Genomic DNA, 15,314 nt, shown 5'->3' on the forward strand with positions numbered 1-15,314 from the left:
CCGTCTCTTACTCTCATTCTGAAGAAATGCAGCATTTGCTTCATGAATACATCAGTCTCTAAATTATCCAAGACTGTTTATTCTTTTCCTTGGCATGTATATAAATAAGATTAAGGATTCTCCATATTTCATACCACTAATGATGCCTCTCTCATGCAAACATGAGACCTAAAGTTAGCAGCTTTTAAACTACTTAAATGTTTAAACATCCTACAGAGATAACATGTACACAAGGGTTTTTAAAGCAGCAGTTAGTAATGACTTTCTGAATTGAAAAAGCATTAATAATTCAGTACGCTGTATTCAGGGATTTTGGAAACGTGCTTTCTGTAACACAGCCATTAATAATTATCATTTTGAATTCATACTATATAATATGATACACTATATAAATAAATTAGTTGAATTGCAGCTTCAACATTGCCAAACTGCACCTCGATGAAGAATAAATCAGCATATTCTGCAGATTCACCTGTTAACGCTTAGCCAGGGAGCATTGTGCCAACTTATGGAGCATTTATGCATTTCACCAAGAACACAGTGTCTACTCTGAGCAACGAATTCCATGATTAAAATATTTTTATGCTAATAGCATTTTTGCATTAAATAGTGCATTAAAAAGACTTTGGCTTTCTGCCTCATTAAAAGCAAATGTGGCTGCTCAGGCAGGTGCAGGAGTGTGCGTAATGTTTTGTTTTTAGTAGACAGATATCCTAAAGTTCGGAGCGAAACACAATTTTAAGTTCACCTTAATAATTTAACCTGACATTGTGTTGATACTGTAAACAACAAAACACTAAAAACTGCATCCTTCTAGTGGCTCCAAGGATATGGTCCCCCATTGTATGCTTCAATCTGGTAATGGGCATCGAGGTCATGGAGGAAGGAAGCAGGAAGGCTGTTTTTCCACATACTTGAATACAATCAAGTCTCTTTAAAAAAAAAAAAAAAGAAAAGACACACACACACACCAACAACTTCTCCGTTGCCTTCACTTTTCAACCTTTGTATTTCTGTGATATACACAGAGAAACCCATTAATTTGAGCTTTTCACTTTGAGAATAAGGCTGACATTCAGTTGCAAAAGAGCTATAGATAGATGTACTCATGATGTGCTCATCATGAGTACATCTAGCATACTTTTATTCCTCTCTGCTTCTTCGGCCAGACGCACAGGACTCTGCAGAAATAATGCTGCTTTAGTTCATAGAGCAGCATATAGACATTTTCTGGCAGAAGCTATTCTTACGATGCTTGTATGTAGTTCATGTCACATGAAAGAGTCTTCGCTGTTATTAAGATGTCAGCTCTGTTTGTTGCACTAAGACTTTGGAGTTCTCGATCCCACACAAGTGGCAGGAAGAGACTGTACAGAACAATAATTGGGTGCTAAATAAAAATACATACTGGGCTTCCTGCTGTGTGCTCATATAGGATGTGTCGTATATGTGGTCAGTACCAAAACTGGACAGAACAGAGACAACAGGTGGTTTTACAAAATATTTATTGGTTAGACAGGAAAGTAGCTTTTTTTACTAAATACTTTTTTATTCTTACTTGAGTAATTTCTTGGACAGATACTTTTTACTTTTACTTGAGTAAAACTATGTTGAAGTAGTGCTACTCTTTCTTGAGTACAATTTTCGGCTACCCTACCTACCTCTGGTTGTGGGAAAGTTGGCAACCTACACACCCCAAGCTGTGTGAAATTTTAAAAAAGCATGTACACAGCCAAGAAAAAGTGTTAAGTTAAGTGAAAAATTGTGTGTATCAGGCCCCCAACGATCAGCACAGAGGTGAGGAGTCAATGGAGGGGGACTAGGCTTACAAAATGCCCAGTTTTTTTGTTTGTTAGCTTTGGGGATTTTTTTACACTGACATAAACTATTCAGTAGTCCAAAAGAGTCTTTGATTGAAGTTCCTCTCTTATTTTATTATGTGTAAAATTATGAAAGGCAATACCTGGAGTTTAAATATTTAACTTCAGTCAAACACTATAGAGGACCTTTTTATCTGCCAAAGCTTTGGCTTCCTGGTCCCTATAGGTATGCTACCATCTGATTTATGCAGGAGGTGTAATTAAATGGAAGATAAAAGCCTGTCATTTCACTATTATAAATATATTGTGAGATCCAATACTAATACTGAAGAGGTTAAAGGGGCCGTGTTGCATAAATGTAAACTAAAAGACATAATGAGACTTAATCAGAATGTAAAGGAAATGAATGACCATGTTTTAGCTTTCTGTTTCAGACTTTACTGAAGAATAAGGAGGAACTAAACCTTTAAAGAATTCATTGTTTGCATGCTTTGTTTCCAAAGAGGATGTGCCACTATAGTCATTTATAATAACTTACTGCAGGTGCATGAGCACATCACTGAAAAATATATAAAAACATATTTAAGTCTTATTTTTTATTTCTTGGTTCCGAATACAATAAACAGAACATCTGTCGTGTGATTACCTCCCACTCAAACTCACAACAGGGATCAGTGGCTACACCTGAATGCACACCACACTTCGGTGAGCTGCATTCCCGGCTGATTGTGAGTTTGTTTGTCCCTGAACGAGTAAGAGCATTTGCTTATTAGCAGGGTGTGGTTTCCTGCGCAGCCACGGTGGAAATGAACTCCTAGCACTTTGCTGGGAGTGCTGTGATGGATTAGATGCAGAACCAAAGCCTTTGTGGAGCTCTGTTGAAAAAAATCTCAGTGTAAGGGGATGACTCCGTTTGCTTGGTGTTTCTGTTTATACGACGTCCAGCCAAGTAAGCTTAAAAAAAATCACCCAAGGATTTCTCCTCAGTATAAGGCACTGGAAAGTACAACCAGTAAAGTAAGTGTATAAGCTGATTATGTGTTCTTAAGCATCATGCACTGGCAGCAAGTACAGGAGCAGGTTCAGTGAATCTCTGCAGAAGCATTTAATGCAATTATGACAATGTAGATTATGAAATTATCTTGTTATCCTTATTGACTTTTGCTTTAATTAGTTTAGCATTTGGCTACAACGAAGATAAAGCACAATATATACACACACTCGGACATTCTGTAACCAGAATTATACTACATAAAGTGGGCTTGTTGTTTGCCAGTAATCAAGGTTCATCATCGTGGGGAGTGATCACTCTGTTTTGTAACCTTTCAGAATGTTTTTAACTAGTACAATCAGCAAAACTAGAAACTTAGTTTGTGCCAGTTGCTAATGGAAGATCTGTTAACTGAGCCCTCTGTGGCTACACTGCAGTTTCTCCAGAAGCAAATCAATCCCCACAGACTCCATTTTTTGAGCATTACAAAAACACTACAAAAATAGTTTTTATCTGAGTGGAGTGATTTTTTTTATATAACTCATCTCCCTGGATACTGGAGTTAGGGGCTGCTTTGTTTGGAAGGTATCCCCATATAGGCCATTAGAGCCAATCCACATCTGCAAGGCCCTACCTCTGCTAACTGGAGTCACTAAACTGAAATTATGTAACAATAATATGGCTTGGTGTTTGGTACAGACTATCCAATATGTTTGTGCTTATGAAATTCTAGTTTTTTATTAATCTGTTACTTGGCACAAAGTCTTCAACCAACTTAAAGAAGTTGAGATGCTTTTCTTTCCAAGCTCTTTAGACTTGGAACAAAGTAGCAGGTATCTGCATTTTCCCCATATCATTTATATATGCAGCTAGTTAATGATAGCTATCTCTATCAAGTCATCCAAATATTGTAACTTCTGGGTCAAAAAAGGGGAAAAAAAAAACACTGATATGGACACTGAAGCATCAAAATGGGTGAGATCACAATTGTTATGTCCGTTTTTTCTGTTGTTCATTTACATGACCACAATCAAGCACTGAAGCAATTGATGTGAATCCTCCCTACTCAGGATTTGTAGACACTAATCATATCTTAATTATCTTAATAAGATCCCAGTTACACAGGCAGCCACTGGTCATAAGGAAAAATATAGCTGGTTTGCACTAATCTTCTTTGGTTGCTACAACAGCTGCCCAAAGTTTACATGGTACACAACTACCAGCTGCTCTAACAGAAGAAGTAAAACAATGGAAACTGAATGTTGCATGATGAATGCAGTGCTAAGGTACAACATTTACTTTAAAGGTGATCATTGTGCAGTTACTGTTACGATATTACTTCAGGGAGCAGACATGACACCGTCTTAGGTTTTAGCCATCACTTTTTTGTTATCTCCCTCAAGGCAACCTATCCCCTCAAACACATCAGCAAATTCTTTGAAGATGTCTTTGAAGAGTAATATCATCTTCTCTTAACAGCCTTTCTCTCATTGCATCCGATGTAATTCCACACACTACGCGATCTCTGATGAGGGATTCTTGCAGTTGTCCAAATTCACGTGACTTGGCCCTTAGTTTTAGCTCTGTGATGTATTGGCTAATTGGCATATCCCCTTGCACACACGTGAAAAACTTGTACCTTTCATAGGTTATGTTCTTCTTTGGGTTACAGTATTCCTCAAATTTCTCCATTATTTTCTATTTTCGTCAGCTTATGCTCATCACCATTTTCCGCAAACGTGAAGGTATTGTACACTTCAACCGCTTCCTCTCCAGCAACGTGAAGAAATAGTGAAGACTGTACCTTGGGTGGCTTGCTAGCCCCTCCTGTAGCCGCGAGATACAGCTCGAACCGTTGCCGAAACCGTCTCCAATTTTCCGAGAGGTTCCCTTGCAGCAAATCAAGTCCAGCTGGCGGCTTAAGCCCTTCCATGTGTGCGACACTCTTCTATAGCCTTATCAGTTCACTTCTGATACCATGTTACGATATTACTTCAGGGAGCAGACATGACAGTTACAGTTTGCACAACACCTTTCTCAAGTTTTTTCAAGTGAGTCTTGGCAGACAACTTGGTGTCATTCATGCAAATGACAGGCAATCGTGATCTACTAGTGACCAAAGAAATCACAAAAAGTTTGTTCTGTTTATCTGGATGTATCGTTTTCAGTAAGAGAAACATTTCCTCACTTATCCCAGTGACTTCTTCAGTCTCAGCTGACTGCTAGTTTCCCCAAATCTTTAAACAGTGCATTTGCATAATGACTGAAACTAGCACCACTGACTAACAGTGGGCTGTGGGGTCAGTTTCTTGATTACTAATATGCAATCACAATATTCTAAGATTCTTTAACTGGATGATTAAGAATGCACAGGACAATGTGATTTTCTGTTTTGTTTTTTTGTGCATTGGTTTTCTTATGATCAGTTTACGAGTGACGGAAACCGCTCACCAAACAGTGGGGGAATGCACAGTTTCCCCTCATGTCCACTGATTGTATCACACTTAATGTGCAGAAACCTCTATACTGTATATCCTTTTACAGACATGTCCATTCAAAATGTGTTGGGACATGTTTTTTGGTGTTATGTCCTAAAATTTTCCATGTAATCTTTCTAAACTTAAAATGTAGTTTTCAGTGCCTAATAAAACTTACTGGTTCTTAATGATATGATATGTGTTTGTTTCCTGGAAGCATTAATCAATCTGGATGAAACTGAATTTAATAAACTGCCTAGGTCATCAGGATTATCAATACCTAAACAGCTTTTGGGAATTACACCCAAATCCTTACAAAGTATATTATATGTAGTACTGCTGTCAAAACGAATGGCATGATTACATATACCCTGCATGTAGGATTCTTGGAATTATGTGTCGGTGTTGGTGTCTGTAATTGATTACTTTGTGTTATACAATAAACCTGTTGTCATGGTCCGCGGCCCGGCGTCTGAGGTGCTGATGGGATGCCCACTCCCGTGGGCGTGGCCGCTGACTCCACACCTGCATCCCATCCCAGGCGATCACCAGGTGGACCATTTAATCCTGCCCAGCCTGCTGCTCCACGCCAGTCCGTAATCGTCCTTCAGCGGTAACGCACACCTACGGGAAAGTCCTTAGGCAATCCTATCCGTGTGAACTAGTACTAACTCTGCCTTGTATACCCAGATCACTGCTCGGCGTGTTTTGAGTCACCAGCCTGTCCACCTGCCTGTCCAGAATTTGGATCACGATCAACCCCAGCCGCCTCGCCCTTTCTGGAGCTTCTCCCCACGGACCCTCACCCCTCCCTCCGGTTCCCTTGGCCCCGCTATCATCGTAAGACGCGTACACTACCTCCCCTCGTATGCTGCCGGTTTACCCGCACCCCAATAATCCTTTTTTCTTTTTCTGTTTCAGCCTCCCACGGTCCCGCTCTCGGCGTTTCCTGCGCGATTCTTCTCCCGGTCCCTCGGTTTCTCTGGTTCCGTGTGTTTTCTCCCTTCTACTCTCCCGGGACACTCTCAGTTATAATAAAGTTTATTTTTTCTCTCGTACCGCTGTGTGTGTGTTCTGCTCCTGGGTCCAGCTTGTGTGTTGAACTTCGGTTCTTGACACCTGTAGCTTGTAATAAAGAACAGCAATGAATATATGCATTTATTATTGATTTGTTTGGTTATGAACAGGAGTTTTTGTTACAGTAATATAAAGAATATATATAAGAATATAAAAAAAAACATGATAAATTAATATACATGTCTGTGTGTTCATACAAGTTTTTTTTCCAACTCTTGTGTGAAAACACAGTTTGTTTTTATAGTTTAGTTTTTAGTTGAATTTTTTAAAGTAGATTTTTTCCTTTTCGTCTTTGTGGGTTCTCTGGTTTCCTTACACTTTGTTATTTGAGTCTCATGTTCATGTATTTGTTAGGTTTTTCTTCATTTGCTAGAATTACTGGCTTTCTCCATTAATCAGCTGATGTTTTCTTTCTGTAAAGTTCACCCACTCTTTTAGTTTTGATTATAATAATATTGTTTATACCTTTGTCTAGGTTCTATCCCATTTCCACTTTCCTCCATACCTTCCCCTTTTGAAGTCCCCCCACCCAGATTGCTGTTGTGCTCAGTTGTCATCTCTCACTTGTTGCAGGCAATTTTATCATTCTGTAGTTTTAAAAAAATATATTTTACACCTTCCTTAACAAGCCATCATTCTAGTTACACAACAAAATAATTCCAATTAATGCAAATCAGTACTATGAAAGAATGTGTGTGTCTTGGGAGGGGGACCCTTTGTGTTCCCAATTAGATGCCACACCATGAAAGCAACATTTTTTCCTTTGCAAAATAAGGTAGTTTGTCTTTCCCAATGTGATTTGTGGTTTGCGAAAATCTTGAAAAGGTCGCTCAATAAATCTTCAGATTATGTGTTGCTGTTCATACCGATGGCTGTTTGTGTGTGTTTGGAGAGGTGTGTTGCAACCTTACCATTACATTCCTTCAGCCATACACCTATACACCTTACTAGTCTCTATGGTAACTAATGTCCTGAATGGAGACAGTGCACTCCATTTTTTTCTGAAGTCTACCTCTCTTTCACATTCCACTTGGTGATTAGGCATCACTTTCTTCAGTACTGCTAGTTCTTTGTGTGCTGCACTGTGTTGAAGGTTTCTAATATTAATAGCCTAATGACATGATCCTGTCCACCCCTAATGCATGTCTGATGTCTCCTGTGCTTTTAGAGCCTGTTATCCACAGAGCCACAAATTGAGGTGAGAGAGAATAAGGCGTTGTAACATCTCTTACAACGGGGCACTGTAAAAAGAAACTACTCACAGATGGAGACATGGTGGGAATCCCCTTGTTTGCAAAACTAATCCAAAGCATAACTTTCCATTTACACAAGCTAGGCTGCAGAAAAAAGGAGTATTAAAAAGGCATGACTAAGCACTGAAATGGGCATGAAAAGTGTCTTAAGCATCACTGTATTTGTAATGCCCCTGAATTTCCTGTGATTTTAGCACCGCAGTGTGAAGATTGTGCCGTAAGCTAAATTCAATTCAATTCAATTTTATTTATATAGCCAAATCACAACAACAGTCGCCTCAGGGTGCTTTATATTGTAAGTTAGACCCTACAATAATACATACAGAGAAAAACCCAACAATCAAATGACCCCCTATGCGCAAGCCCTTTGGTGACAGCGGGAAGGAAAAACTCCCTTTTAACAGGAAGAAACCTCCGGCAGAACCAGGCTCAGGGAGGGGCGGGGCCATCTGCTGTGAGTGGTTGGGGTGAGAGAAGGAAAACAGGATTAAGACATGCTGTGGAAGAGAGACAGAGATTAATAACAAGTATGATTTAATGCAGAGAGGTCTATTAACACATAGTGAGTGAGAAAGGTGACTGAAAAGGAAAAACTCAATGCATCATGGGAATCCCCCGGCAGCCTACGTCTATTGCAGCATAACTAAGGGAGGATTCAGGGTCACCTGATCCAGCCCTAACTATATGCTTTAGCAAAAAGGAAAGTTTTAAGCCTAATCTTAAAAGTAGAGATAGTGTCTGTCTCCCGAATCCAAACTGGGAGCTGGTTCCACAGAAGAGGGGCCTGAAAACTGAAGGCTCTCCCTCCCATTCTACTTTTAAATACTCTAGGAGTTAGTGGCAGTTGTGAGTATGTGCACATGCTTTACTAAAGTGGAAAAAGGCACAGTTCTTGCAAAGTGGGATTCATGTGAAAATATCAGGATGGTACTGTTGAGTTTATTGACTTGTAAACAATGTAAAAATTTTAGTTTCAGCACTACGGACAGCTCTGGGGGTTACAGTATACTTAATGTGACCACATAGTCAGCTAACATACAGGTACAACACTCCAACACACATATATGCTAATAAGTGCAAAGTAGCACCTAAGTGCCAAAAAACTGGAACAAACTTCTGGAGCAGTCCCCCACACAACTGATTATATCATTTGTCAGCAAATGCCATTAAAATGTTCCAAAAGACACAAATGTAAATGAGAGGTTCAGTTCAGTGACGCCAGCAAGCAGACACAGAAGAGCTCTGTGCCTCTAATTCCAGCATCCATGTTATAAAAGAGCAAACTGTCGGTGATGGCCAAAACAGTTTGTATACCAGATGGTAAACATGCTTTTAAATGCAGTAAACTGTGTATTTTAAAATGGGAGTCTATGGAGATGCACTCACTTTTGGAGGAAGCCTTAAGTGGCCATTAAAGGAATGATGAGCATTTGTATGGAATGATTCATTCTTTCCACCTTATGAATGTAAGTCCCGCTGTTCTCTTTATTGGCACAGTTGCCCAACTTCGTCTGTCTTGTGGTATTGGACAAAAGGGGTAACAAGGTGTAACGCATTATAAATTAGAGGCTTATGGTAATCAGATTAATCAGTAGTCAGATTACTTTCTATTCATTGTAATGCTATACTTTTGCTTTAGTCAGTTTTTTATTTACACTTTCCAATAAACACTGATAAAAAACATTTTTATTTGCAATACAAAAGTGGAAAAAAAGTCTGACACATTTTATGCGTTTGCCTCCAACTATTTGGTTCACAGCTGAAATAGCTGTATCCAGGAGCATGCCAGGGTCAGCTAGTGTGAGCGCAGAGAGAGGACAGCGTTCAATTTTTGGAAGCTACTGAAAGCCATCAATCTGGTGGAAATTAACTTGTTGTTGGTTATGTGGTTGAGAAAACGGCACAACTCTCTATGCAGTGAGTGACATACAAAATCATACTGTTATGTGATCATACAACCAACACGTGTGTGCTATTTTTGTTAATAAACTCATATTAAACCAGTAGGTCACATTGTGACATAACAGAGTACTTTGTAATGGCAGAAACACTGTAATTTAAGATTTAAAGAGTAACATAACAGTATGCAAAGATTTCATCAAAGCTTTATTTACAGAAAACAGCTGACTGATGATGCTGGGAACAAGGCAAGAACTTTGAGACAGAGCATACACGGTTGAAAGCAAAACAGTGAATTCATTTCATACTTCAGTCTATCAGTATTATTGAAATATTATTGTATGTGCTTTTATATGTGCCAGTGTAAGCATTTAAAGTTAAATTATCTACACAGCAAATGGAATTTTATACTTTATATAAATCTTGCAAGATGTCAAACTTCAAACTATCTCTCAGTTTACCATCCAGGAAACAAAGAGCTATGAGGCTGATGAGAGCTGACTTAGTGCAGTGGAACAAAAAAGTGAAAGCATCTCCACATTATTCTGGGATTTATTTTGTGTTGGCAGATATACTCACTGCCCTTCCCTGAGCCTGGTTCTGCCTGAGGTTCCCTCCCGTTCAAAATGAGTTTTTCCTTCCCTCTGTCGCCAAAGTGCTTGCTCAAGGGGATTATATGATTGTTGGGGTTTCAACCTTACAATGTTAAGCACCTCGCAGTATCTGTTGTGATTGGGCATTATATGAATTGAACTGAACAAAGCACAAGGGACAACTGAGACATTATATACATACCAGGTAATTAGGGAGATGGGAAACACCAGGGAAGACAGCTGCAACAAATCAGGATAAACAAGACACAGGAAGTCAAACTCAGTGTAAAGCACACAAGACATGAGACTATCAAAATAAAAAAGGAACTAAAACACGCGCACACACACAGACCCAAGGACAAAAATGGAGATATCAAAGGCAAAAGCAGACAATCAGGGAGGCAGAACACAGTGAGACAAGGTAATGAAGTTGCCAGTGAGTGTGAGAAGACAAAATAGAAACATCCATCCGCTTATCCTTTTTTTCAGGGTCACAGGGGGCGCTGGAACCTATCCCAGCTGTGAGGGTGAGAGGCAGGGTACACCCTGGAAAGGTCGCCAGTCTGTCGCAGGGCTAACACAGAGAGACAGAAACCATTTGCGCTCACATTCATTCCTGCATTCACACCTATGGGCAATTTGGATTAATCAGTTAACCTATCCCCGCAAACTGCATGTCTTTGGACGATGGGAGGAAGCTGGAGTACCCAGAGGGAACCCACGCAAACACGGGGAGAACATGCAAACTCCACACAGAAAGACCCCGGCCTGATGGTGGAATTGAACGCGGGACCTTCTTGCTGTGCGGCAACAGTGCTAACCACCGTGCCAACCACCGTGCCACCATGCTGCCAAATAGACACATAAACCTCCTATTTCCATTGTTCTCACAATAACCTGTAATTAATATCTTAGCCTGAGGTTGACACAACATTCACTTTGACTCGTGGCAGCAGGTACCATCCTGGTAATGAAATTTTTAGAAGGGGAGCCATGGGAAGTCAGATGACCCACAGAGTGAGAGAGAAACAGATGAGGGGAAAGAGTGCGATAAAACAAAGGTCAGGGACCAATAGTGAAATAATGTTAGGAACAAAGGGAGCTTTGGCACGTAGCAGATTATTTCTTTTGCATTCTGAATGATGGCGAGTCATACTGTGAGGAAAAAATAAATGCAAAGGACACTAGGATCTACTGTATTGCTAGCTGTTCTGCAGTAAGGCTGCCTTGAACTGAGCATTTCCACAACTGCCTATGCTGATGTTATGCAGATGTATGCATATGGTACTCACCGTTATATTGATAGTAAACAAAACAAAAAGCCAGATTTTTTTTTTTTTAATCTGATACAAACTGTCTAGACACAGTACTAAAAACCAAAAATATCACTGTAATGGCAAAGCGGGTGAAAGGTTAAAGCATTTATTCAGTTACTCTTGAATATTTGTCACACAATCTCTCTCTCTCTCTCTCTCTCTCTCTCTTTCTCTGTATGTATTTAAGTGTTTTGTTACAGGGAGCAGTAATTTCCTGGAGTCTTGTCAACAGATTCACCAATTTGTTGTGACTGCTCTAACCTGTCTAAACAACTGCTAAACTAAAAGGGCATCAACCAGGAATGTGTGCTTTAAATGTACTCTAAAAAGTAGGAAATAGGAAAAACTGCAACTCTGTGTGCAACTGCAAGGAAGCCTAACGCCTTAGAAATACTGACTTGGGTACCTTCTGTGCTAGCTTAGCTGTTTCACCATGTTTCATATTTATTTCAGTCTGTGCACACAGTTCAAAAGCTATTCTTTACCATACAGTCATTAACGTGGCATTTGGCAAGAGTAAATAGTGCTATTCTGTGCATATGAATTACTACTAAATGACAAATTGTGACTATCCATAGATGACCAATTTCAAAACCAAATATTCAAGATAACATAACCATCTCAAAATAACATTTAAAAAACACGGCGTCTGTGATATATTAGAAGGAATATCCTTTCTATGTCGTCCATCTATAGTTCTACTCTTGTAGTTTAAACAGCAGGCTTATTAGTTTTCATCTTCCACTTTACAACCCAGTTATTGTCTGCCACCCCTTTAAATGGAAATGCAATCAATACACACTCTCCTCAATACTGTGTTGCTCTCATTCTGTTGCTCATTCTGTACAACTTTCTCATGCTTGATCTCGTCAGATCTTACAACTGAGTACAAACTGTGTCTGCTACCTTGACATTGTCTGCGTTTTTGACACTGATTCAGTCTGATGAAAGTCAGGTGAGTCTCATAGATCCTGAGAACACCAGATTATATTTTACATCATTAAATATATTTTCACCTACTGATCAGAAGGTTAGTGGTTCGATCCCTGGCTCCTCCAGTCTGCATGTCAAGGGTGAGAATGTGTGTGGCTGTAGTTAAGAAGCACTCAGTTTAGAGAAAGTGTGTGAATGTGGCATGTTGTATAGAGCACATTCAGTGTCTGAACAGAGTTTCGTCATGTTACTTTTGCACTATCATGTTACATGGCTTGATTAACCCTGGAGAAACCATGGGGTCAAATTTGACCCCATGGTTTCCCTAGTAAACCAATGGGGTCGGCTCTGACCCCATGGGTTCTCCAGGGTTATGGTACACATTAGGCTGACATCTGGGGCCAGAGCTGAACACACTGCTGGCACAGGGCCAAATTTATTAATTTGTTGTTTTAGTGAAAAATCCAATTTAAATAGAAATCTCTCATTTAAGAGAAAATTGGGAGGCCAGATTACAGCTCGTTCATCATTGGTGAAATAAATGGACTGGTATTTATTTTGCACTACTATAATTCTCGTTCACACTCATACTCACACTTCACATGATGCATCAAGGGCAACTAAGGGTGCACTACCTCGCCCAAGGATATTTCAGCATGCAGACCGGAGGAGTCAGGGTGCAATCCACTGACCTTTTGATAGGTAGACAACCTGCTCTGCCACCTGAACCACAGCGGCTTCTGATTTCCACTTAGAGCTGATTTCATACATATACTCTGTGTTGTGAAAAACAGGTCAGGTTAAAACCATTTTCTACATAACACACAACACATTAAAATATCAAAATATTATCAAAACACTGTTCTTAAATTAGACAGTGCCTCCATACAGTGTCGCAAGAGGTAGGAGGCAGGACACAGAAAAACCACTTGCAAGCTGTGAATCACATTGCTGCAAATCAGTGCATGCAGACATGAGATGGACTTTTTATAGTGGTAGCAGTATATCAATGAATAATGACAAAAAATATGAAAGAATTGGATAGGTACCTTTATACACAGTTTGTGTACATTTTTTCAAAAACGTTCAAATCACTGTTACTGTTACTTAAAGGTTTAAAGAAGAATTAAAAAGTTCAGCACTCATCTTGATTAGGTACGGCCCACGAGGGTATTTGTAGTGTTGTTTTCCAGGCAAACACACATATCTTGATTAAGAGGGAGTTTTTGTCACCACCCTTCTTAATTCCTATGATTCTGTTTTAAAAGTATGTAATGATGATCGTTGATCTGTTTTCCTCATCGAAGTAGCATTTTGTATTTTAGATACGCAAGCTCAGACTTGAACCATCATCTGTTTGCATTTGTTCAGTCTATTGTTTTATAATTGTCCATTCATTTACATGACTCAATTGAAATCTTGAAAAAAGACTATTGTACATTCACAATGAACTTTGCAGAAATTAAATTAGCTTCTTTTTTAACTAAAAGAAAAATCTACTGGATGTTTACTTTAGAAATGAGAATGTCGAAATGTCAATGAAAACTCAATTTTAAGACTACCAATGACATGATGGACATTTCTTTCCCGCTGTCTGCCTCCCGTACTGCTCAGTGTAAGCTGTATCCTGATGGAACCTGTTTGCACTGGCTGGCATTAAATCTCATCATCTGCTAAACACAAAGACTGGTAGGAAAGGTCAAGAGACAGAGGGTGGTGGGAAGCTGGCATCACTCAATCAATCACTCAGACACACATACACACACATTCAAGAACACACACTAGTGCACACTAGAAGTAACATACATGGCGGAATACACATAGATGTTGCATATGTGCATGCACACAAACCTACCCAGCTTTTGGTATGGTGCTTACATGTATTTAAAGACACTGTTAAAGTCAGACGATGTAAATGAATGCATAGCTCATATGCACACATGCATAGAAAAGTATAAACCCATACAGTATAAATGAGCAAACATACTGCAAACATGCTCCTTTCTTACATAAATACAGACTCATACAGAGAAACATGCACACACACACACACACACACACACACACACACACACACACACAAAGCTCTAGGGATTACTTCTGGCAGCCCTGAATGCAAACTCAGATGTCTTGCTGTGACTCTATGGATATTTTATAGGACTCCTGCGCAAATTGTAATGAATCTTTCATGAGGTTACATCGCATTGTGTGTTTATGTGTGGTTGGGCTGTGTGGGCCCACACGAATGTGTCGTGCACAACCAGAAGATTATAAAGTCGTGGTTAAGAGAAATGAGATCCACTTAAACAGGGCAAGAACCATTACCTTACTTCACCTCACATACCTAATTTTAAAAAAGATTAAATTCCAGCATTGAACTAAATATGCTATGCCTGTTGTTATTGTCTGTGTCATGTTGTCAGTTTTTTTATGCATTGTTATGTGACAATGAGAGCTAAGAAACATCTGGAGCCCAGTATCATATATGTGTACAAAAAAAAGTCAAAAAAGCTGATTATGATTTAAAAATGTAATAAAAGAATCTTCATATCTGCCTATAATGTGGGTTCAGCAGGGGTAATATTAGGTGAAAGAGATCCTGAATAATTATTTCACTTTCACTTTATTTCTAAAGCACTTTAGTGCTGTACAGAAATAAAAAATAGAAAAATGATAGAACAAGAATAAAAGAATATATCAGTAGAGGTACATACAAAGGGCAAGACGAAATCGAAAGCATTACATAATCCTTTCAAATAATTAAGCGCTTCACTGTGTTACACTCCAATAAAGTGAATGACAGTGTTTGTCTTTGCTGAAATAAATTACTAGTGATGAAACAGTGAACGATATATGATAGGTAATTTGTCAAATCGTTCATGCAGCGTTAACAGTAAAAAATAATAATAATAATTAGGAAGGAATAAATAGCAAAAAGCTCTTACAATATGAGAT

General features: G+C 39.1%; 1 long non-coding RNA gene across 1 annotated transcript; it reads left to right on the plus strand.

Annotated features, from left to right (window-relative positions):
- Positions 1-5,582: 5,582 nt before the first annotated feature.
- On the plus strand, positions 5,583-6,318 carry LOC146571474 (uncharacterized). Its single transcript, XR_014893242.1, has 3 exons — positions 5,583-5,901; positions 5,979-6,128; positions 6,210-6,318. It is a non-coding gene; the product is annotated as an uncharacterized LOC146571474 (long non-coding RNA).
- Positions 6,319-15,314: the final 8,996 nt, after the last annotated feature.

This window comes from Mchenga conophoros, linkage group LG7, assembly GCF_057382185.1.
Source record: "Mchenga conophoros isolate Kocher_MC1m ecotype Shallow Benthic linkage group LG7, M_conophoros_male_GT1.1, whole genome shotgun sequence".
Taxonomy (NCBI): domain Eukaryota; kingdom Metazoa; phylum Chordata; class Actinopteri; order Cichliformes; family Cichlidae; genus Mchenga; species Mchenga conophoros.